The sequence below is a fragment of the Cyrtonyx montezumae genome, unplaced genomic scaffold, assembly GCF_038088225.1.
Source record: "Cyrtonyx montezumae isolate F1298 unplaced genomic scaffold, pur_monq_1.0 scaffold_4, whole genome shotgun sequence".
Taxonomy (NCBI): Eukaryota; Metazoa; Chordata; class Aves; order Galliformes; family Odontophoridae; genus Cyrtonyx; species Cyrtonyx montezumae.
The window spans coordinates 27,239,613-27,264,869 of record NW_027072045.1 but is presented as its reverse complement, the minus strand read 5'-3'; the positions used below and the strand labels follow the sequence as shown (position 1 = coordinate 27,264,869).

General features: G+C 40.9%; 1 protein-coding gene across 1 annotated transcript in view; it reads left to right on the top strand.

Moving 5' to 3' along the window:
• The first annotated feature begins 16,057 nt into the window (after positions 1-16,057).
• The window catches only part of NDST2 (N-deacetylase and N-sulfotransferase 2), a 106,142-nt gene continuing 96,942 nt past the window's right edge, over positions 16,058-25,257 (top strand). The window contains exon 1 of the mRNA XM_065746501.1: positions 16,058-16,131. The gene's annotated coding sequence lies outside the window, so the exon portion shown is untranslated. The remainder of the gene's footprint in view (positions 16,132-25,257) is intronic.

The following is a 25,257-nucleotide window of genomic DNA, read 5'->3' as shown; positions in this document are numbered from 1 at the left end:
GCTTCTCTGCTGAGGAATGCTGCGTTATCGTTACATGTCTGTGCAATTTACTAGACAGCTCATGTCAGAAAACCAGTTAGGTTTCATACCTTCTTGAAGAAAGAAGTTCCTGTTTTTTCCTCTGTCTTTTCGTAGCACCCTGCCTCTGAGTGGCTGACCTGTGATACTGTTCTGGACAGATCTTTGGGGACTGAAGTTACTCAGGCCCCTTCCTGTAATTATGTCTTCCTGAAGTGCATCCTGTGCAAGGGTGAGGATCAGCCAGAGGCAGTGCTGTGAGACAAAGCAGTGGAGATTGATAGTGTCTGTGCTGGAATCAAGGCTTTTCTTGAGAAATATGTCTGTATGCCTTTTTATCTTATATACAGACTGTATTCAGTAGTTTTAAAAATGAATGAACTTCAAAGATCAAGACAAACATCTCTTCATATAGACATAGGGTGCAAACCACTAATGAAATAATCTTTTTCCCCCGTCTTCAGGCTTTGTGTTGATCTGAAAAAAGCATATGGTAGGCATGCAGAGCGCGTTTGGCCTTTGTGGCTGGTCATGTAGGAACCCCACACTTGCTCTGCCAGTGTAGGACTGATGGCATCAAGCTTGAAGACAAGCACTGAGAGTTCCACTGTTACTGTGTCTCTGTTGGGGTGCAGAGGCTTTTCCTGTGCCTGTGTGGAGTTTCATCTTCCTTTTTAGCCATGACCTTTTATGATAGTTGTCTTCCACTGTAGCTATGGAGCTGAGGAAGTGGTTGTGGGACACATGAGCACAGCTCCCGGGGCTCCTGTGATGGCCAGAATTAGATAAAGGAACTCACAACTGAGTGAAACGGGAATGGCCATGTCTACACGAATGTAGGGATGTGTCCTGACACTCAAATCTTACCTGTAGATATCCTACAGTAAATTATCCCTAGGTAAGAATTTTTAGTAAAGTCTCCCCGTGTAACATGATTTCACCTGCCAGGAAGGAGGAGAAAGGAGGAGCAGCAAGAAATGCTTTGTTTCATGTGAGGTGATGGGAACAAACTGGTTGCTGCAGGGAAATCTGTTCTGTGAATGGGAGAAAGCTGCTCATTCCTTTTGTCTCCCTGCAAAGCTGGACACACTGAAACTGCAGAAATAGGGATCAGTCTGGGTGGGGGAATAGGAGAAAAAACTGGAAATGACTTTTAGAACTGATCTGAATCTAGCTGTGAGTTTTCCAAAGCAAAGGACTCTTTGTTCTGTCGCTGTCACCCAACACCATCTTAAACAACGATGAGAAAATGTCGCATCAAAAACTCGTAGAAACATATGCTAATTGTTGTTATTTTTGGAAACCAAATTCTGGGAACCAGTACAGGAGAGCAGGAGTGAGGTAGTCCCTCCCCTGTTGCGGTTGCCCGAGGATGGTCTCTCTCTCCAGGGGACCAAGCCACGCAGTGCATTTTTTTGGCTTGGCAAGCTTCCTGCACAAGGTCAACGTTCCCATTACACTGGTAGCACAGCATCATCGTGCTTTAAATGTACGAACTGCAGAGGTTATAAATGACTACTGATTTCTGAATGCTGCAATATTTAACTATTCAGCTTGAAGCGTTTTATTAAAGGGGCCTCATTACCAGAGCAAGTGCCAAGTGCTTTAAAAATTTGGTGCCTATTTAATGTGGCTCATATTGGGCATAGCTAATGACTGCTGAGGCTTAAAACCTTTAGTGCATCTGGGAGCACGAATGAGAGTGGGCAGAGGAATCCCCTTTTCTCTTTCTTCTTCAGTAAAAGCTTTCTCTGCAGAGAAGCAATTCCTGCTATTTCTTCTGTGCACGGGGCATAGCAATAGCAATATGCGAGCAGCAAACTAATGCAAAGTACTCTCCTGTCTGGTGCTCCATTGTTCGTTCTGCCCGAGGCTTTTGCAACCTTGGTCTTTTTTAGTTAAAATCTTTAAACAATGGATTATCTGTTTTCACAGGCTTCAGAGTATTTGAAATAGCAGTTACCCTTAGGCATTTGGCTCAAGATTACAGCAATAAATGCGTTCACCAGAGCCCCCCAGCACTTCCAGGAGCCAGGCAGGCATCGGTTTCCCTCTGCCATATTTTTCTACTTGTAACTCCAGTGAAGTGTGTCGGCCTTTTAACAATTTGAGATAAGCTCTGTTGCTCTGACTGTTTGCACTCTGTCAGGTTGTGGGAAAAGGGGGATGTGTGGTGAGGCTGGGGGCACCTTCATTCTGCACGGGGGACCCTCGCTCTTGCTGGGATGCTGTTTTTTTGTGTTCCCAACTGGTCTTTCCAGGAGATCAGGTAACTGCTTTGAAAGCCAGGTTTGCTTTCTTTCCCCCAGGTGCCCGGTGATCTGAAAATTTCATTCTGCTGTAATTTTTTTTAATTGGAATGACTTTAGTCAATATTGACATTTCTGACCTCTGTGCGTCAGCTGCTATTTTTTTTGAAAGGGTGCAGGGGCTGCACGGCCCCACAGCAGAGATTACAAACCAGTTGCCTCCCAGTTGTGATATCTGACGTGGCAGTTTCTGCAAGAGCGCTTCCTGATTGCTTTGTTTAAGCAGCAAATGTAATGTTTTTCTTCTTGTTACTATGAGATCTAAAGTAGTTTACAGATATCAGACGTTCTGCTGTGTTGCTTCGGAGAAAGATGTCAGCTGTCAGGAGGAGACCCAGGAGTCAGTCCTAATGAAAAGCTACATTTTCTGAAGCGGTTTACTTCTGGTTAGAAGAGCTAGTTGTTAATCGTATTACTCTGCACGGGCTGTGCTTTGCATTATGGGACTTGTGTTCTTCTGAAGATGGGCTTAATCTCAGGAAAGTTCATTGCACAGGGAAATCTGTGATGTCTGTACATCTGAGGTACTCTGAAGATTTCCACCCCAACAGATCCTGTTGATTTTTCAGCAAATGCTGTTTCTCAGCCTTCTGAGCTGTTGTATCGCTCCGCATCACACTGCTCATCACAATCAAATTGTTTGTGCTTGTTGGCCACTGGCTTCATCAGAAGACCCTCCCGATGCATGTATGCAAATTGGAAGAGGAGCTAATGCAATTATCTTTGGAGAGCTTTTGTACTTTGCTTCATGTTTTTCCTTCTTGCCAGTGGGTACGTAATGACAAACGTTTCCCAAGACACACTGTATTTTCCAAGTATGTAATAATGCATATTACCTTTGCCTTGGAAAACCTGAGGTTTACTTTTCAGCCAGGGGTACAAACATTTTAACTATTTGCAAATGCAGTTGAATCATCTTCAGCATTTTGCCACAATGACTTTTCATCAGAAGGTGTAGGAAGCATTGGGTTGATTTCTGGGATAAGTACTTAAAATAATAGCAGCATTTTCTGCTGTAGTTTTACTCTTTAATGTTTCAATTCTGCTTTCAAGGGAAAAGCAGTCTCACTTATTTTCAAATTTATTAGGGGAGTAAGTATTAATGGAATTCATAACTTCTCTGTACAATGTGGAAAGTTTGTGTCTGCACTTTAGAGGGCCTTTGTCAAGGCTGGTGTTCTCTTGTGGGGATAGATAGGATGGCGAAATGTGTACGAACTACCATGAAAATAAATGTTCTTGTATTTTTACTATGATTTTATGTATATATATGTGTGTGGTTATAGATATTGAGCATTGATATTAAATACTCTTCCGTTCCCATAAAAGTTAGCTCAGTGATGCAGTATGCAGAGAGAAAATGTAGTTTTTGTGTTCTTATGGCTTTGTAGAGCTGCTTACAAGCTCTAAAGAACACACTCCAGTGAGCAGGGATGAACCTGGGGCTGATCCCAGCTTCTCCCACATGCTGTAGGTCCTTGACTGTTGGGTATGGTCAGTACTGGGGTTAGTACCAGAACCAGGAGCCTGTGCTCATGTCTGGGCTCCTCCCTACAGAGGGGATAGGAGGAAGCTCCTGTATTGGGGCTCCCCAGGGCTGTGAGCTAAGAGCATGCTGGTGCTCACACTGACCTGTGCACATCCTTAAAGCAGATGGATGCTGAAGCTGTAAGCTGTGGCAACTTGAGGCTATGGCTGTTGGGAAGGAAAGTGTGATTCTGGGAAATGAATGGGTTTACTCTAAGGAAGGAAGTGTGCTACAAATCCAAGCTTTTTTGTACCTACTGGTATTAGTTGAGCTTTTGGAACCCAACAGTGCATGTCAAATAGTCATTTTTATGTATTAGTTCTTCTCAGTGGTGTTAGAGAATGGTATATGCTGTTTTCAGCCTTGAAATAGTGGGACTAAGATCTCAGCTTGCTGTGTTTGCTAGGATTTATTCCTGTCTTTAGGGAATTAATTGCCAAAAAAAAAAAAAAGCCCGCAAACCAGTCCTACCTTGAATTGCTTCCTGTATTTTGTCCTTTGGTCTTCTCTTCTGTGATAAGAGCGCTAGTGTTTTGGCCTAAATGATGGCAAAACTTTGCTAGCATATGGGGAGAAAAACTATAAATCTGAGTGCTTTTCAGGAAAAAGGAAGTGGAGGGGCTGAGAGTGGGAGGTCTTATGAAACAACTTAATATATGATTTGTGAGTCAGTAATTTCCTCTCCTTTTGCAGTTTCCTTATCCACATGGGGTATTTTATTTTCCCTTCTCAAGCCAGCCTTTGTCCTCCTTGTTTGCTGGGAGAGGGGGAGAGCTGCAAAAATAATAAGCATTGGTGCAGGTGTTTCGTGCCGTAAAACTGACAGGAAGAGCAAGGAAACAGGAATCCACTACTGGATTCCTGCAACTCGTGGGATAAATGCTGATCAGATCCCTCTCCTAATCCATCTGCTGCTCATCTAGACAGTCCACAGTACTGGTCACCTTGAGCTTGTCTAGCCCGTGAAGAAGCATGTTTCTTTAGAGCGTACTCAGCAGCATAGCCAGCATGTGAAGTCTTCAGACGTTCCTGTGAATGATTGTAAGGAAGTCCTTTCAGAAGCAGCAGTTAGAGAGGACTGACTCCCTTTCCATCTCGGTGGCATATTTACCACAGAATCTTTCCTGTAGTTAGACTTGTAGAAGCGTAACTACCTTTTCCCCTTTCTCTTATGAGTGGGAAAATAAATTTTAGAAATTGTTTTCTACAACAAGCTTTCGTGCTGTTTTTCCAGTAGAACAGATCTTATAATTTCTGTTTGTGAGACTTTAAATTTAGGGGCTCTCGGTGGAGTTGCTGTATTTTCCATAGACTGTTAGTCTAGTGACTAGCTAGCTGATACAGCTCAACAATCCTCTGATCTGGTATTTCTAATTAATCGGTCCTGAACAGAAATCCTTGGTATTTAAATTAGATTTTTGGTTATTCATCTCTAGGAAATCCCTACTACTGAAGGGAAGAGGCAGTTATTCCACCTGGAAGCTTCCAGAAGTAGACAGCATACTGACTGAACGAGAACTGGCAAATGCTGGTGTTGCTGCGTGGTCACTTGTGGCTTGCTGTGTCTTTTCAGCTCTGTGGGCGTTTCAGGGATGCTTTTGAGTCTCTGGTGCAGAAAGTCAGGATGGAAGACAGGCACAGATTTTGCTGGTGGATTTAAAAACAATAAAAAAAAGAACACAAAACCCAACAACGAACAGGAAGTGAGTCATGTTCCCCTGCCTCTGTTAGCAACCCTGAAGGGGAAAATCTGATGGATGCATGGTTTCCATATTAAATAACAAACACAATAGGTAGGAAAAGGTGTTGAGCGTTAGAAGAGATATTCAGACAGAAGTGGGAAAATCAATGTGAAGAAGTGCTTTTTGAATGTTTTAAAAAGAAACTGAAAAGACTATGTTGATTTGCAATTGACATTTTCATTCTGCACCCAACGTTGAGTTCAGCTGTTTTTAAGCTCTAGATAGTTTGTCTGTGCCAGGAGTTATTTTTTGGGATCAAATGGAAAAATGGCATTTGCTGGAGGCCTTTCTGTAGAATGTTCTGCCTTTTATCTCATCTGCATAACGTGCATCAGTGAAAGGTGCCTGCTGTGTCTGCTCCCCGCCTTGACTCCTTAATTAGCAAGTCACTATTTTTAGTTATTTTTCTGTACTGTTTCAAAGAGAGGTAAATCAGATGGGTTGGGCAGAGTGCAGATTACTCTTTGGAGATAGTTAAACTGAATTCTCATCAATAAGAGGAGAGAAACTGAAGAACAGTACCTTATGTGCAGTGCAGGTCTTTGTCCTGTGGGTAGATCATGCAGTGTTGCTTTTTTTCTTTTCCCCCACAGGACTCATAAAATGGTGGTTTTCCAACAAGATGTCATTAGGTTGTGTCCCAGACTGACTGGGAACTTGTGAGCAGTGGATGATGACGTGGCTGCAGTGTTTGTACCTCTGCAGCTTCTGAGAGGGAATAAAGAGTCTGGCAGGTGGGACTGTATTTAGTTACAGCCTGTGCTGATGAGGTGGAGCTCAGCAAGTATGTGTCTTAGCATTAGATATATGGTAAAACTCAACAAAAATGCTGAGCGTTTCACTGACAGTTTGATGTGTGACCAGGTTGAATGTCTTTGGCCTCATCCAGTTTGAGTGCTTTCGGCCATAGCCCCTGGGGAAGTGCCAAAAGGCCTTTTTTTTTTATATGTTCTGACAAAATGATGTCATTGATGTTTGGTTGTTGCCAGCATTGAATGACTCAAGACGCTTGTAAGAGCTTCTGCCATTTCAGATATGGTGGTGTGATCTCATTGCCAGGAGATGTCCCTTAGTTTAACACTTTAACAACGTTGAATCATCTAGAATTGTAATTCTGATAAATGGAGAGATTATATTAATGCGAGTTAAGCCCTTCTGACATCAGAGAAATAATATGAACTCTCCTTATTTAGATATGTCCATGTTTTCTTGTCAATGCAATAAAAAATAAAATCAAATAAGAGTATCTCTAAAGATGGATAGCAAGATGTTTAATCTATTTCAGGGCTACCTGGAATTGCAAGAGATGAATTAGTGGTTCTGCAAGGCTTCTTAATTGAGGGGAGGGTCACGCGCTTGCTATCAAGGTTTGCAGATGACACAGGGGAGCCAGTAGGCAAACTGACAGAGGTTTTGTTGTTGGCTTTGACAGTAGTTCTGGACAGCTCAGGACAAAAGATGAGCTCAGGGCTGTGATAGGCATAAGTAAGTGCCCTACTCGGTCCGCACTGACAGTCTGGGGTGGATGAGGAGGAAAATTTACTGTATTAGAATCTGTAAGTGTGTTTTCAGTGTGCTTCTTCCTTTCTGACAGTTAACTAAAGAACACCTTTCAGGTATTTTTTGGCTGTTTTTTATATATGCCACTTTATTCGTTCTGTAAAACAGCATCACAATCACAATCACATCCTGCAGTTAGGAATTAGATCTGATGGCAGGTTCAGAATGGTGGTGCTCCAGTAAAGAGCTAGTTCATACAGCTGTTAGAGCTGTTCTGCCATCGAGGGAGGAGTGTCTCTAGTAAACTGCAGGTGCTGAAAAACAGTTTCTGAAAGCAAGGTGTTTCATTCTGATTATTACACTTTTAAAAAATATTAGGTGGAAACCTTCTGCAGTGCAGGCAGGCTACATAAATCAAAAGCAGGCTTTTCGTGGGGGGTGAGGAATAGCAGAGAATTGTGTGGAGCTATCGTGATGACCTGTAACAGTAGTAGATCCCATTACCAGCGCATTGTTCAAGCAGACATGCCATGTTTCTACCCTGTTCTCAAATCATGTTCTATTTAGGCAAAATCCAGTGCCACTTCATTTTGTGCTGAAGTCTGTCTGCTGTTCTGTCTGTCCAAGCAGAGAGAGGCTGGGGCCCTTGCCTCGCAGTGTGCATGGCAGGAGGGTGACAGTGCCGTGGGGCCAGCCTGGCAGTGGGAGCTGGGTGCAGCTGGGTGCCATGTCAGCACTGGGAGAGCACTGCTTGTCCTCCACCCGCACTGTGTGGCTGGTGCTGCTGATGGAATGGGTGGAAACAGAAGGGACTCAGTGCGTTGTAGCTGGTGACTTTTTTTTTTTTTTCATCAGCAGATTCACTCTGTGTGTATTAATTAGGTAATTAATTAACTCATTATGAGATTTTTTGATGCCTCCTTGGCTTGTTTTATCTCAGAATCCCAGTGATGTGGTGTGAGACATATTATATTTTTGCAAGCAGGCTGTTGGGAGAAGCCCTCTCTTAGAAGCATCTGAATGAAATTCATCAAGAAACCAAGGACACCTTTGTGTAACAGTTGTTACTTACAATGATGGTTTAGTTTATAAGATGCTGGAGATAAATTAATTTTATTAAGGAGTTACTATTATTTATTTATTACTTATAATGTTCCTGTATCTGCCCTTCTTTAGTATGTGGTTGTTGTGTACTTCATTGCCATCTATCTGCTCCAATCCTTCCATTTCCCTTCATATCCTGTCCTTTGTCCTCAGAGCTGAAAATAACATTTATTTAATACTTCTGAAACTAGAGACTCTGTTTCTGGTACTGGAGAATACATTTGTGGTTGGAATTGTTTTCATCCAAGCTGAAATCTTGTCTGCTTTCCTGCAGTTTCTTGCGTGCTGTAGCTGAAAGGATATTGGCTGTGCATTAGTGAGTGCTGTGCGGCTGGAAAGGATACGTGGAAGTGAGAGGCAGAAGCTTACATTTTCCTTCCCTGTGTTTTTTAAGACAGAAACTAAATATAGTGAGTGTTAAACAGATGGTTGTGTTGTCTCATAATAAATATTTGAAGAAAATTAAATTATGTCCTGCCTGTTTGCTGACGACAGTCTCAGCCCCCATAGTAACTGCAGTAATAATAATAATAGGGGAATTCACAGTGTATTTATTTTTGAGTTCTCAAAGCGGGGTGCCTAGGAAGGTTGGACATGGAGATTTTTTTCAAGGTAAGAAAGCTGAAGAGATGTGCTTGAGGTCACCCAGCACATCAGTGGGCCTCCTGAAAGACAACACGTATACCCTTGGCTTCCAGACAGTGAGCTTTCATTTTAAACTCTACTGACTCGAGTACTTCCTTCAGAGCTTCACTGCTCTTTTTTTTTTTTTCTTCTTAATTTCCACCTAATTTTCTGTTAACATTAACTCAGAGTAGATAATAAACACAGACATGCGTTCCTGTGCAGTGTACGCGAGCAACAGGCTTGTATGGAAAGCTCCACAGAGGGCCCTCCCAAGAGCTGTGTTGTGGAGAACGTGATGGATGCCAGAGAGATGATGAGGACTCAGCTGAAATGAGAGGTTTTATTTATACAGCTGAGGTTCATCTTGTGATATTAATAGAGTACAGGCGTTGCTTTCAGAGAGATGGGATGGATTTTGTATTAGCTGAGGTCAGTGTAGTACTCTCTGACACGAGCCAGCACATCCTAGTGCCATTTTGCTGTTCACATACATCGCCTTATCTTTAGTGACTTGTCTCTTCTGTTTTCTACTGTAAGTCTAGATTGCTAGATTGCACTGCAAGTGAGAAATATGGGATTAAAGTGAGGACTTTAATCTGTCACTCAAAGGTGAGAAGATTTGGCAGCAGAACGGATCCACAGCAGCAGAAGTGTTCATCTGGCCGTGGTCCATCCTCTTCTCAGGCATTTGCAGATGCGGTGGAAAGCAAGTTGAGGCGTTTATGTCCCACTAACCCATTTCTCACCAAATCTAGTGATACTTTTCTGCTCTGTGACTGGAAGTAGTTGTTTCACATGGTGTGAGTGGAATTTGTATCATATGACATGTGCAGCAGCAGCAGCAGCAGCTTGCTTGCTCTTTTGCAGCGCACTGTATAATTGGGAGTGTTGGTGGGAAGACCTGGGACACTCCAGTGTCTCAGTGAAAATTTGTCATCTGTCCCAGCTTAAAGATGTATTAATAGCATCCCGATCTGTTATATGCATGGCTGGTCCTGTTGCCTGGATACTAACATAAAGTGATTAGGAGACTATCATTAATATAAAAGGAATGAAATAGGTCGTCAAGTGCGCCGTTAGATGTTTCCTGTTTGTGCACTGTGCACATCAGTGCTCGTTGATTTGTTTGCATGTTGCATTGTGGTTTGCTGTAATGCTGCACTGGCTTTTGTTGTCACCAAACTGCAAGCACGGTTTCAGTGGTATTGTCTGCCAGCTTTCTCTGTGGATTCATTCCTGCTCCTTGAAATAAACCACTATCCATTTTTCTCCTGTCATTCGTACCCATCCAAAATATGCTACCTTGTGTGTGCCTTTGATCAAATGCTGTCTTGGTTTTTTATTTCTATATGCAGTTATGGTTTTTGTTTCAGTGTGCTGCATTACTATTCCTACTAAATGCATAACCGCTGTGTCATGTAAAGGAGTGTTAAACGTCTCTACAAAAGTCCCTTGTTTTTTAACATCTCCCTGGGGCCTTGTAATGGATTTGTTAGGGCTCTGGAGAGATGTCTCTTTCTAACCTACTTTCTGGTTCAGTTGTTCTCAGTTCGATTATTTCCTACGGTGTTTCTGATTTTCTTCATGCAAATATATGCTTGCATGTCCCTTTGCCATGCTTTTTTGAAGCATAAAAGAAAATGTGACAGTTTTGGTGATGTTTTTTTCAATTAATTTTATTTGCTCACATATAGAGGTGCTGTACTTTATTCCAGGTGTGATTTATTTTTCCCTACAAGTGTTCTAGTAGCATTCTGTGATACTTGTGTTTGAAGGATGCAGTACCTAAAACAGCATTTTAATTTTCCTGACCTAACTAACTGCTAGGGATTGGACTGCACTAACTGAGTTCTTGGTTTGCTTTGATTGTGAAATAAATTGTTTGTTTAAAGCATGTTTTTGTAGGCCTTCACTATGAGCTGACTGAGGAGGAAGAAAGAAAATGGTGATACAGGCATCCTGAATTCAGGATGGTAAAGAATGAAGTCATGGACACTTCCTCTCAGAGATTGGTTGTGAGTTTTTCAGCACCCGTGATCCTGTGGGTGAGCGTTAAGTGCAGACATCTTCCATCAGTGTGCTTTGGTGATTAGGGAAAGGAATGCAGAAGGATTGTTCTGTGGTTAATATGTTGTAATAGGGATTAGAAAATTTGACTTTGGTCTCTTGTTCTTCTTTTCTTGTGAACTTTAGTAATTAAATTCCTTGATACTTGGGTTCCGATTTTGTCAAATTTCTGTCCTGATTGTTGTGTGCTATCTCTGTTTAGAAAAGTATGTGGGACCAGGACGGTCTTCTATTAGGTATACAGAATCCTGATTGTGTACACAGACAGGGATGCATGCCCGTGTCTGGGTAGATTTCATAACATACAGCAGTTCCAGTCTTGGCTGAAGCTTCTCAGCGAGTGCTGTAATGTAAATAGCAAGGAGAATGTAGTTGAAATAAAAACGATATGATGCTTTTCAACAATTTGGTCACAAAATATGGATCCTGTTTTAACTGTAGGTAGTCACTATATGATGGCTTTCAGAGCTCATGAGTCAGTGCAATGGTTTGTAAAAGACAAATTTCTGTCATTTAGTAACTTTATTTCTTTGAAATCATAATTCTTATTGTGATATAACCCAGTCTCTTTTCTGGCTTGCTTAGTGTCATAAAATATACTTAGGAAAAACTGAAAAGAAAAAAAAAGATGGGAATGTTGCATCCAGTTAGAGCAAGGATGTAAGTAATGCAGTGTGCAGCTTTCAGGAGTACCTGATGATCACTTGTGTTGAAGCAAGTGATGAAATCTCCATGATGGACAGTTGTGAGTGAGTTTCAGAAACACTTGAGAAATGTTAGCACGCACATCCTGCTGGACAGCAGGGAGATTAAAAAAACCAAGTCCAACAAAACAGCATAAATCCCATTTCCTTTGTGTTTGTAAAAATTGAAGATGTTTCTGTTTTCGTATGTTTTACTGGCCTGTACAAAGTTATTGCTCTGATGATGAGTAATATAGGTATGCATGGCTGCTTCTCTTCTAATTCTGCCTTTCCATTTTAAATAACTTGGCTTTTGATTTCACTGTGTGTTTTGTTGTTGCTTGAAGTAAACAACTTGCTTAGGCACCACGTATTAGCTGCACAAATGTGGAACAGGCAAGGCTGGCCAAGTAGCAGGCTTGTGGAAAAGAAGCAGGTGGTGTAGAGGATCATACCTCGTACATGAGTCAACAGTGCAAATAATGCATATGAAGGAGCCCAGCGACTGAGACAAGTAATCTTTCTCTCTGGCACGATCTGGTAAGATGTCAGCTGGAATGCTGCAGCCGCTTTTGCACATCGTACTTACGAAAGATGAGGACCAACTGGAAATAGCTCATGAGAAAGCAGTAGCAATGATAACGTGACCTACAAGAGAAGAAACAATCAGGATTGTTCGAGCGGGAGAAGATAAATTCATTTAAAAACTTTAAAGTGTGCTGCAAAGAGAAAAAGTGTATTTTTTTGCTCCATGTTCACGAAGGGTAAGATCAGATGTAAAGGGCTTAAATTGCAGAATTTAGGCTAGCCTTGAGGAAAAACTTCCCAACAGTACAAGTGATTAAATAGACTGGATTGGCCTGGGGACTTCCTGACATTCTGCCTTGGAAAATTTTAACAGAGATAAAAGGCAAACGTGTCAGGAATTCTTTAGATATCACTGATCCTACCAGAAAGAATTTCCTTTCACGCCTGTTCTCTGTGGTTTTAGGAGTACTGAAATTGCTTCTGTAGGGTTTCCCTTCTCTTTTAAGCACCTTCTTTGCCCTGATTGTTTTGGTTAGGATTTTCCTCTCTGCTAAACACAGTTTGGCCAGAGTGAACTGAAACACCCTGAAGGTGAAAGTGCATTCAATAAGTATATGATAATGAATGCTACTGTATAGACTGTGAATATTATTAATTTCCTCAGTGCCTTGTTTACTTTTTAACTGTGCTAATCAAATGACTGACACACAATATAAACCCTTGAGTTACCGCAGGTAATTTAGAGCTCTTTGTGTTTCTAATGTCCTTCCCGTGCTCTTTGTTGGTCTGGCTGCCCAGTGTCCAAAGATTCCCTCTGTGTTAGAATTTCCTAAACCATTGTACAGCCTTCTGGGTGTTTAGTTCACTGAAAGCTGTGTTCAGCTGAAACAGTTAGCTTCCTTTTGCAGATGCTTAGTAACAACACGAAAGAAAGTCCATGCTCATCTTTGAGACCTTCCATGTGCAAAACTGATGAGCGATTTCCAATTTGATCCTTTTTGTCAGTTTCCTGTGATGGTACTTTGTTCGTCTTGCCTGCGCAGTGACTTGAGTAGCCCTTTGTGAAGGACTTCACAAAATCTTTTGTGAAAGTTCCAATAAACAATGTGTTCTTGTGTTCCTTTACTCCATAGGGTTTTTTTTTTCTAATCCTGGAAAGAATTCTGCTCCTTAAAGATGTACTTTGTGTTCAGTTCATCTTGTCCCTGCAGCCGTGCAAAAATCTTCCGTGTTCACATGCTCAAAGTGATTCTCTTTCCCTCTGTACTTGAAAAGTCTTTGGGTTTTTTTTTGTTGTTGTTGTTTTTTTGCAGACATCCCATTTTACTGTCTTTCAGCTTTATTTTCCTGTACTGAGGTGTTGCTTACAAATGGAAACACAAGGCCAATATACAGTGGACATTTTTTCAGTGGCATAGGTTCGCACACAGTCCCATTTTTCTCCTATCACTGTATAATCTCATGCATAGTGAGTGCCATTATGAGCGTGCAGGTGAACAGTAAACTGAATGTAAAAATGGCAAGTTCCGTGGGCACTGCAGCATGTGCTGGCACAGGGCAGTGGTGGCCAAAGCAGTGTGTGGCTGGTTGATGTGTGGGAAAGGGAAGCAAGATAAGTGCCTTGTTTTCACACTGCTGTTGGCTTAACTGTGTATCATACATTCCTTAAGATACGTTGGGTTGTCTGGTCTGATTCTGTCCTTTTACATTAGGAGATTTAGGCTGAGAGAAGGAAATTCTCTGCAGGAAATCACACATGTAAAGACATTCACAGCAACACTGAACATCATGTTGGGTCACGTGGAGACCTTCTCGTGTTGAACTGGGAAATGCATGGTTCTGAGAACTTTCTGACAGGCTGCTTTTTTTTTTCTCCAGACTTCTGAGGGTAAATGTTGGTGAAGAAAGGCCACTTAACACACACAAACTAGAGGTATTAGAAATAGGGAGAGGTTATCAAAGTCAGGTATTTCCCATAAGTGGGGAGGTACTGGAAAGAATGTAGTCAAAAACCAGTTTACCTGAAGTGTGTGTGTGTGTCCAGGGGGAGCAGAACTAGTAAAGCAGGAGAATTGTTCCAAGCCTTTGGGGTGAGTGGCTGTGCAACAAATAAACCAGTTTGCCGATACGTTGTGAAAGCAAGCAACAAATTAATATGATTTTGGGTTGTACAAATTAAAGGACAGTTCCTTTGGGAACAACTGTGAGAGTTAACTTTTGTTTCTAGACAGATAGAAACCAACTGAAGAGAGTTGCGTGAGAGTACAGACTGAGGGACTGAGGGGGATGGGCAGATATGCTTTCCTTGGCTATGTGATAAATCAAGTGCTGTTACGGGAAGTGATAATGGTCAGTGAAAACATGAGAGGCATGTACTTGAAAGCTGAAAACTAATTAATATAATAAGCTAAGAAGGGACATAATTGGAAACGAGAGAATTAGATTACGAAATGCACCCCCAAAGGAAGGTGTGGAAGAACAAACATTATATATATAGACTTGCAGGAAAATTTGGAAAATAATCTAACATCAAAGAGTCCATGTTCAGATGAAAATAGATTGGATGATTTAGTAAGACTCTTTTACCCATTTAATTTCTATTTGCTTTTGAGGTATTAAGGAAACTTGTCAGCCTTTCTTAACTCCTTATTTTTGTATCCCTAATGCTTTCTGCCAGTTCCAATCTACAAGATTGCATACCAATCCTAGACACTGTCCTTTAGAAAATGTGTTTTAAGAAGAAGCATTAGAGCAGATGATGTAAAAATACAGGGGGTGGAAAAAGGTGAATAAGCTTTGAAAGTGACTCTCGAGAGTCATGTTGCTACATACTGCCTAAAAGCTGTGGTTGCAGATAAACAGGAGCAAACTAATACCCAGAGAGGTCTGGTTGCACTGTTCTGTTTCTTTTTGCATCTAGGTAAGTGATAGCAAGGCAGCTCTCAGACCACGAGTTATTGTTTGTGTTATGTTCAGCCACCATGCAAGGGACAGGAGGTGACAACAGGAGCAAAGCCTCTTTAGCATAGAGAAAGGCAGCAGAGAATTTTTCTATAGTGGACAAAATTGTATCTTAAATTGCAGCCAGAAAGTCAGAGTGACTGCATCTGAGAGAATGAAGTGTGGCCCTAGAACTCTTGTTTGGCTTTTGACAAACTGGCAGTGAACCTGAAAACCTTCTGCTATGCCAGTTCCTTCTCTTCTGGATAGGCTGTCAGATGCCTGCTAGGCTCTGGTGTGGTGGAGGGAGATGATGCAGAGTCACCATGTGGAGCAGCTGCCCACGTTGTTGGCTTGTGAGAAGAGTTATGTGGCTGTGCTTGGGTGACAGGCAGCCCTGGAATTAACTGGAGGAGATTATGTAAAGAGTTTGGGAAATTCACCAGTTTTGGGGTTTCCTTTGTAAGGAGTAGAAATGGAACCTTAGTTTTCAAACAGAACGAAGACAAAAATAATGGACAGTGCTACACTGCATTTCTGTACATGGACTCTACGTGCATCTGTACAGGAATTTAATCTGCTGTCTGAATTCCAGTATATAGAGAGCTTCATCTGAGGCTGGTTTATTTCTTGTGAGGAAGGGTCCTCAATGTGAAACTCCCAGTGGCTTTATGGCACCATCATGGAAGTTGCAACTAGTGAGATGTCACCTCTTAAACAAGCCAGGAAGTTCATACCATATTCTTTTTTCCTTCCTACCTTTCATTTTATATAATTTGGGATCACTTTCAGTGTCTAAGAAATTCTGTCTTTATTTCCTGAGACTTAAGGAAGCACAATAGTGTGTGCTCTGTCTTGTTGAATAGTTCACCTTTAGAGCAAAGTGATTATTTGCTTAACCTGTACATGATGATCTTAATACCCACATAAAGTAATCTTTGATCTTTCTTTCCTGTGTACCTCTAATCCGGACCCATGTTAACTATTGCTTTTTCTTTTCCCCCAGCTCGAGGTTGCGACTGTGAGCCAGGCATTGTTGGCTTTTGCTCTGTGTGCTGGCGTCTGAACAAAGGTGCTGCTGAAAGGTGAGTATTTAACGTCTATCTCCTTTGATGTAGATGTATGTTCTTAGGAACTGATAAATTTAAACTCACCAAACCTGTCACCTTAAAAGTATATCTAGGTTTGCAATGGGAAGAATCTAATCTACCAGCTCATAAAGTTTTGAACATCAGCCATCAAAGCACTGTTAAATTCTGGTTTAGTGTAGATTTTGTGGCATTCTGCAGCACCGCAGACCAGTGGAGCTGAAAGGTGAGCATGTTTCACCTACTGCACAGATCTGAGTTTAGAAAAATAGAAATCTCCAAGACCCTGAAAATAAACAGTAATAACAATATGATTCCTACTTAGTAACTACCAGGGGAAAGATGACTATGAGAAGTGTGTGACCACCCATTTTCTATGAAGTTGTGTGAATTCTTCATCAAATCTTATGTCTAACACATCAACTGTCTTCTGAAACTAACTGTGGCACCTGAGCCTTGCTCAAAAGAGCTTTGACCAGCCAGGCCTACTTATGAGTTGACAGTATGTTTAATGACATTGTCCCGCTGTGACAGAGAAAGAGCTGTTAGTACTTCAGCAGGAGTTTCTCGAAGTCTTTCCCTTGAGTCAGTGAAATACTGTGTGCCAGACACGTGAAGGTGCAGTGTGGGGGCGAGAGTGTCATTTTACAAGTGTTTCCACTTGGCACTGAACAGATTAAAATAACAAAGCATTAGCACAAAAGGGGACTTTTAAAAAAATCTCAGTGCTTTATGGTTGTGAAGTAGTGTTTGTGTTTTATCTGCATGCAAATAAGCTGCAAACAAAACTGTGTCTATAGGACAATATTTATACCTTGAGCAGAGGTAGATGAAAGTAAATAGGTGATACCATAAAGTTTACATTAGTCTGTTTTTCATATGAGTGCATTAACTGTCAGAAAGGGGGATGTCATGCATAAGGTTTGAAGTTCATTGTTCAGGAGCATCTACAAAACTTTATGCTTTCAGTTGTTATACAGACAGATTTATTTTTTCTTGTTCTGCGTTTATAAAAATACTGGTGTTATCTACCTGTACCCATAAAAATACCCTGCATTAGAGTCACTAGCTTAATATTTTAGGACCTGAAGAGAGCCAGGGGTAAAACATTCCAGAGGCTCCCAACTAGTAGCCTAAAGAGGCTTTTTATACACAATGAAGAATATAAAATACTGTGACTTTATGAATATCTTGTAATGTTCAAGATTAAAAGCAAATATATTCCATTAGAAAGCTGGACTTTCAGAGTTGCAGCTTGGGTTTCTAGTTCTTGAACATACTGAGATACACAGATTGAAATTTGGTCAGTTGCTGTTTCTTGTAGTAAAGTTTTTAATAGAGGTATTTAATGTCTAAATGGTGTTATACTTTTTTTCTTTTCTCTTCCTCTTCTTCTCCCTTTCGTCCTCCTTTACCTATTTCAAATATATATACCCTGAAATATATTAGACATTTGAAATCAAGAAAGGCAAGGCAAGATTCTCTTCCTGTTTTTGTGCATAGGTAAGTATGCCAGGTAGAGGAAGGTGTTCTGTGACTCTTTTGCTCTGTGACATCTAACAGAAAAGCCCTCCAGACTAAGGAAGACTAATAGTCTCTTAAGAGAAGGATGATAAAGTAAGAAGTGTGCTGCGCAGAACACAGAGTGGGTTCAGTGTGAACAGAGAACTCAGTGTGTCAGAAATCTGTCCCTGACTGACTTCTGGCACAGCAATACGAATTGGAGTTGCCAGTTGTACTTGGAATATTTCTTCTTGTCAGGGAGTGATGAGGAGCAGCCTTGGAGAATACAGCATGCAGAAGGCTTTGGAAGCAAGCAAGAAATGAGTTTAATAGCGAGAGATGGCAGGTTGATGTGAGGTTCCGGCCTGGAAGAAGTTATAGCTATGAGATTGTAATTATATCAAATAATCATAAGGAATAATTCTCTGTATCTTGGGGGTTGTTGAAAATAATCATTTCCAATAAGGGCCAATTCAGCAATTCCCGTGATACTATTGAGGCTAATAAGTATTTTTGGTCTTCTTCCCTCTTGCAGATAAATCACGATACTCAGTGATATAACTCAAATGGAGACAGTATCATGTTTTTTCCTAAAACTTCTTATTGCAGACAAGGCCATAAAACCAAGCAAAGCTTACATGTTGAAAAGTCTTAGGGCAGTTTTTGAGGATCCTTTTGTTTGTGCAGTAGTCCTCTAGAAGCCATGGATTTCTTTAAAAACAAACAGATAAAGAATAGCAGCAACTTCCTTGCTTTCAAATCTGCTTTTGTAGAAGATGGAGTGTGGAGGATCTGAATTAAGTTGCTTCTTTCCTCATCATTTCTCTCACTCTTTTAAGTGAATTACGTACTACATGGCTTCTGTGGCTTCTGTAATTGGCCAAGCTGTAGGGATGCAATCAGTCCACCTTGCTAGCAAGAGCTGTTTTCAATGCACAATGTAATTTTAGGTATCGAAAGGAGATGATGGCTCTTTCCTGATGTTCTGTTGTACCTGTGGTCTGATTTGTGATGGAGGAGGATTTGAACACCCTCTTTTATGCATGTGAAAAGTGGAGCAGTTCCTTACATATGTTAGTATTGCCTAGTGCCCTTCATTTCTGGTGCCCAGAGAACTGATGTTCTGGAGATGGCTGTACATGTAACTGCTTAGTGCAGAAAGGCCATCTAAGCCCACTTTTCAGGTCATCACCCAAACCAGAAACTCAGGTGCAGGTGAAAGTTCACACCTCTGTTTTAGAATCAACAGGTTTGAATGTAAAGGGCTAAGGAGCTGTGGGCACACGGGGCTGAGTTATCACTAACTGCCTGAAGCAGGCTCTCTCTGTTGAGGGATTTTTTTCAAGTAGACTGACATCTCCTTCTCTAGTACACAGTAGTATCCTTGTGGTTCCTTTCAGATTTGCTGGCTTTTGTGGACTAGAGTGCATGGGGGTGGATATCACACTGAATTTGGTGTCTTTCCAAAGCTGGTAGGATTATTCCCAGCTGTCAGTGACTCACAGTAGCCAAGTTGCTGTCTCAAGAGTTCAGGTTAATGGAATTTGCTGTTCAGATTCCCTTGAATTGGCTGGCAGAGATGGAATTTCCATGAACTAGAAAAGGCAGGAGAAATTCTTCAAACTATGAGCTTTGAATTTGTGTTCGGTCTGAAAAATTGCTGAGAAGTGCAGTCTTTCCTCATCTGGATGGGGGGATAATTCCTTGCCAAGAATCTTGCTTTCAGGCATTTCATTTTGTTCTAAATTCCTTCTCTGTGGGCCATTTGCTGAACATATCCAGTTTCCAGAAAGCATGTTAGAAATGTGATAAATATATGTCATATGATTGTCATTCTGTTCCTTTTCCACAGAAATGCTAAAATTCATCTGGATTTAGTGATTCTGATCTGTCAACAGTGTGACTGCTTAGTTTGTGTACGTCAAAGAAAAGGGGTACAAATATCTATGAATGGAATTCATTTGTAGAATTAAAGCATTGACTGAACAATAAATGAAGTTGTATGCCTTTTTGCTACTTGTCCATGTTTACCAAGCAGGTTATCTTTATCTCTTAAGTTAATGCGGAGGAATATCTGAAGTAGCTGGGGTAAACCATGAAAAATGAAGACTTGGGTTCACACATTGATTTTGACTGTTGTTCTGATAAGTGTGTGATTCCTCCAGGGAGCCTGCTGGGCTCTGATAGAGCTGTGTTCGGTTGGATGTCAGGTCCAGTGTTACTTCTGGAGCAGTGCGGAGTCAGTAGAATGGTTTGGATTTCATTTATTTTCTTAGAATATGGCTATTATGTGACTGAACATCTCTGTCTTTTATATTATTTGTGGTTAATCTTCTGAAGTTTGCCTTGTTGGTGCTCTGTTTCAGAGTATCAGAATGACTGGAACAAGTTCAGTCTTTTGTGGGTAATGAGTCAATATCTGACTTGCACACATTTGTGCCTTCATTATGTTGGAAGCAGTGCCTTGTTTCCCCCTTTTTTATCTCAGGTTAATGTCTGTGAAACTTGGGTACATATATGAAAAGAAAGTATCTTCCAGTTTGGAATGACATGAGAAAAATGAAAGGCAAAGAAAATAGGAAGAATTTTCTATGCAATGTTTTGGCTTTTCCATTTTCATTAATCTATTAGAATGAAGGTCCAAGAAATCACAGTGAGATGACATCTCATTCACTAATCAGGTAATCAAAGAGGGAAGAGGTAATGGACACAATTTTATTTTCTGAATATGCGAAGGAAGAACAGCATGAAAAGATTAAGTTCATATCTATTTCAAACAGTAGGTTAATTTTTAGATTAGACAGGATTATATCACTGCAAGACTAGTGATGACTCTTTGCTTATTTTCAGTTCTATATTTGCTTCCTTTATATGCCATTTTATAGGCAAGACCCTCAAAATTTTTTCTACAGCTGAATCACAAATCATGAAACTCCTTTTTCCACACTACTGCTGATTTGCTGTGTTGTTAATTGCTCATCAAGCTGCTCAGTTCTCTGATATCTCTTATCTCAGATGTGCTTTGTTACTTCAGACTTTAAAGCCTGTTGGTCTACTTGTGTAACCAAGATAGGGATTCCAAATATGTTTGGTTAAATGTACAAATTGTGCTTTAGATGATTGATTGTGGCTATGCTTTTTAGTCACACTAAGAGAGCAGTATTTCTGACTACTTATACTTATGTACATGATGCATTGGGCTGCAGGGACTTTATTCAGACTTCATCTTTTCTTCCCTGCATATTTCTGCTGAACTAAGGAGCTGATAAAATTAACCTTGGCCCCAGCTGACCAGGTCTCCATACCATAAATCAGACAGATTTAACATTCCATTTATTCTTAAGTTCTTCCTCTTAAGAGGTTCACTGAAAGTTATATCCAAGTAGTGAGATTGCAAGCAACCAGTCCTTGGGCTGCAGGGGATGACGTTTATAGTGACATAATGACCCTTCTATGGTCCTTTTCTCCATCAGTACAAAATAGTCATCTCAGAGTCTGGTTAATGAACTTTCACTTTTTGATATATCCTGTATTGCAAGAAAATGTTTTCATTCAAAACATCCATTCTACCTAGCACGTTGTTTTCTGAAGGCATGTGGAGGATGGGCTAAATTGCCATACTGACTGCTTGGAGACCTCTTTGCCTCGGTGCACTGGAAAGGATGAAATTATTGACTTCATATCTTTACAAATTTATATAGTAAACTAAGGTACCTTAAATCACAGTGTGGACTTCTTATTCTGAGATGAGGTAACTTGAATTTGCTGTTCCTTAAGTTTCCTTTCCAAATGCCCTGTCATAACTTTCCAGAGTGCAAGCTTCTTACATATATATATATGAAGGAGTTTTGCTCACTCTCTCCCCTGCTGATCTCGTGGCACATTTGATCCAGGCAGAAATCAGCCAGTAAATGCAAAAGCTTGTAGTGTTTACTACTTAGATTTTCTCAGCTCAGTATTGTGTCACCATCTTTAATAGTTGCTCGGAGTCCTAAGAACAGTTTTCAGTAGAGGTCACACTGTAATTAGCATCAGACCGATTAGAGTGGCTTATTATAATTGTCGTCTGAGAGTTGTACTATAATCCCTTGAAATGCACAGGAGATGATAATACTGAAATATACTGTGGTGAAACCATGCTGTTACATAGACTTCAAAATGTAGCCCTATACACTGTTTAAAGGAAGTGAAAAGGATAAAAGAAGATACAAGAAGGATAGGGAAGGAGAGTTGTATGCGATTGAGCAGTAGCACAGTGATGTACTAATATGAGTCCAAGCTGAAAAGTTTGGAACTTCTATGAAGATGTGACAGATGCGAAATATGTTTTGAAAATAGTGAATTCTTCAGCATGGATAGATTATTAAGTCTCTATATATCCAAACCCTAAGTGCCCGCTGCCTGGGCAGCCTGCTCCATGCCCACTGCCCTCTGGAGCAGAACCGTTCCCTAACCCCCAGCTGTCCCTCCCCTGACACAGCTCCATGCCGTTCCCTCGGGCCCTGTCACTGTCACAGGGAGCAGAGCTCAGCACTGCACCTCTGCTCCCTCTGAGGAGCTGCAGTTGCCATGAAGGTTCCCCTCATCTCTTCTGCTTTGGGCTGAGTATACTCAGGGACCTCAGCCACTCTTCACACACCTTGCCCTACAGATCCCTCACCATCTTTGAATAATTCAGTTAGTAAAATATTATTTATTAAAAAAAAAATCATTTCTATGTCAAGAATACAGTAGACTGGTTTTTTTTTGGCTTTTTTTTTTACTAAGCTACTTGAGAGAATTGAAATTTAAGGGAGCAGCAATTTGCTGTGTGTGGATGGTGCTGAAGACAGTGGATGTGCAGAGTCCTTCAGCCAAATTCTAATGACAGCAAGCAGTCTCCAGGATCCCCTGTCTAGCTCTAACTAGAAGGCAGATTTCTGCCTGAAGTGTGGCACCTGGCACTGACCATTTGCCACGTAATTAATAGGAGAAGAGTACATTTATTCTTTAGACTTTGTGATGTTTTCTTAAAATATTCACCTCATGTTGAAGTCCCTCACAGCTGCTTGTCCTTTCCTTTCCTTACCTCGTGCTCTCTGACTTGAATTTATATTTGAGCTGTTTTCTTGTTTTGTTTCCTTAAGCTGGAGTGTTCTACATTGGAATAATGAAGAGTTCCTCTTGCTTCTGTGTTCTGTATTTGAACTCCAGTAGCTGAATTTGATGTAGAATAGCGGCTTACTTTTTAAGCTAGTGCAGGTGAGGAAAGCAGAAGCACAAGGGGGTAAATCATAACAACGTACTGAAGGGAAAGAAAGAGAATAATGGGATGATGAAAGGCAAAACATTCACTGAAATGAGTTTCTAAAAATGAGAGAGCATGTGTGTGTGGTGGAGAGGGAATTGTCTCAAAAAGCTGTATTTGTTCCCTGGAGGCTCCCGTGTGCTGTAATTGAGCCAACATGTCAAAGTGAAGTATGTGGTGAGCTTTGGGAGTGGAGGAAAACTGCTTCTTTGCACATGCAGGACTTGGATGAGCCCAGTCTTACAGTGGTAATAAGCACTCTGCTTTTGCATTGCTGAAGCCACAACACAGCAGACTAGATGTCCAACCAAACTCTGTCGCCTCTGTTTCTCTAAGATCTGCTTTAAATCTTCCTTTGGTTGGGAAGCTGGGAATAATTGGCTTTGACTTTGCTTCTGTTGTGAAAGTAAATGAAGATGATGAACAGAGGGGAGGATGACTGAACTGCTACTGAGATATAGGCAATGCAAGCTACAAGGACCTTCCTTGTTTTAATGATTCTTGAATCTCCAAGAAACAAAACGTATATCTTAAAAAATTCTCAGGTTGATGTAATGGTTTGAGGATATACTGGCTTTTGTTTAATTTCTCTGTTTCTGTGTTATAAATGTATGGGAAGTAGTTGCAGCCTTTGGCTGTGTACTTCATACATGATGCTGCACTGGCAGCTCCTTTCTTGGCCATGGCTCACTGCAGCTTCGCCCTAGGACTTCATATGAACTTGAAAATCTTTAAAACTAATCTTTCCATGCTAACAAGCTAATTTTGTCTTGATTGTTTTTTTGTACAATTTTTACCTTTGTCGCTTTCATATTTTATAAATCATGCTTACTGATGTATTTGAAGTTCTGATTGTTTCCATAGTGACAGCAGTGGCAGAAACCTGCAAAAGGAAGGTGATAGCATTGTCATTTCAAGACTAACTGTTTTATGGAGGAATGGTTGGGGACTTGTGGTGGAAATATATAGTATATTTCTCCAAGCAGCCACAGAATATTTGGAAGTAGTTGAATAAACTTGAAGGACAGAGAAAAAGAGGCATTGGGACAGAAGAACTGATCTGGTATTTTGGCTCTCACTGTGTGGGGAAGCATTGAACAGAAGGTCAGCATAAAAAATCTGTTGCTTTCAGCAACGTCTCCGTTATTCTTGCTCCAAATGACAGTTATGAAATTCTGAAATGCAGAAAGCTGCAGTGTACAAATTACCATCAGAGAACAGACAGAAGTTAACATGCCTGTGAGACAGTGTGTGTAACACACCTTTGTTTAATTTCTCTTTTCCAAATTCATCACCTAAGTGTAGGAAGCTTTTAGCATTAGAAATTAGACACTTACAAAGCCATTAGTAAGAGCTGCAGCCTTCTTTTTTTCCTCTGGTAAAATCACCTGTCTGATTTTATTTTATGTGAAGCAAGGCTTTATCCTCTTTCATTACACATTGCATTACCGTGTTTGTCAGTAAGACAGCTTTAGAGAATGCAAACATTTGATGAGAACCTTCTCTGTGGCTGTGTTTTGCAGGAGAGCTGAGCCCCTCCGTGTCTCCTTGCAGCAGGTGTTGTTGCTTCTGTCTGCACTGTGGTCACTGGAAACAGTTGACTGAATTATAATGCAATGTCTCTTATATCAGCTCAGGCAAGCGGAAGGAGATGATGAGAGAGATGCATATAAACAGTAATAAATATTTTCTTTCAGGGACTGCCCTTTTTCACTGAAGCACTTGTTAGCATTCAAAATGCCCTTTTCTTCCCACCACCACAGTCGAGTTTGGGACTTGGAGCCCATGTAGCTCTGCCTGGGAAGAGCGAGTCAGGCGGTACCCATCTCCGGGTGGCAGGCACATCTCTGGCCCTGGGGAAATCAAGCAGGCTGAAAGTAAGGCACAGGTGCTACACTCCGATTCAACACACTTAAATTCAGATCTCTTATGCCTTCCAGCCAAAATATGGCATCATACTGTAAACTGAGTTTATGTTGCATCTCATTTCACTAGGGAAGAAGCAGGCAGCTGGGAACTTGCATTGCCTTGAAAGTTACAGAAGTTACTCATTTGTCAGTGCTTTAGGTCACATCTGCAGTGTGTTCTTGCATTATTTTGGTATCTTGGGAGTGGAGGTGAGTAAAAATATGTAATTTATAGTTCTACTTTTTATTTATCTGCAACATTTTGCACAGCTGGCGTGTTGGGAAGTGTTTGTGCTTGCTTTTTCTGTTTTGTACCAGCCAGAATCATTGTGTGAAGAACTAGAAAATAGTTTAGAAATCTTGGGATTTGTTATTTGTAGCAGAAAGGCTGAACTAAATTGTACCATCTGCTCTAAATGCCCTCTT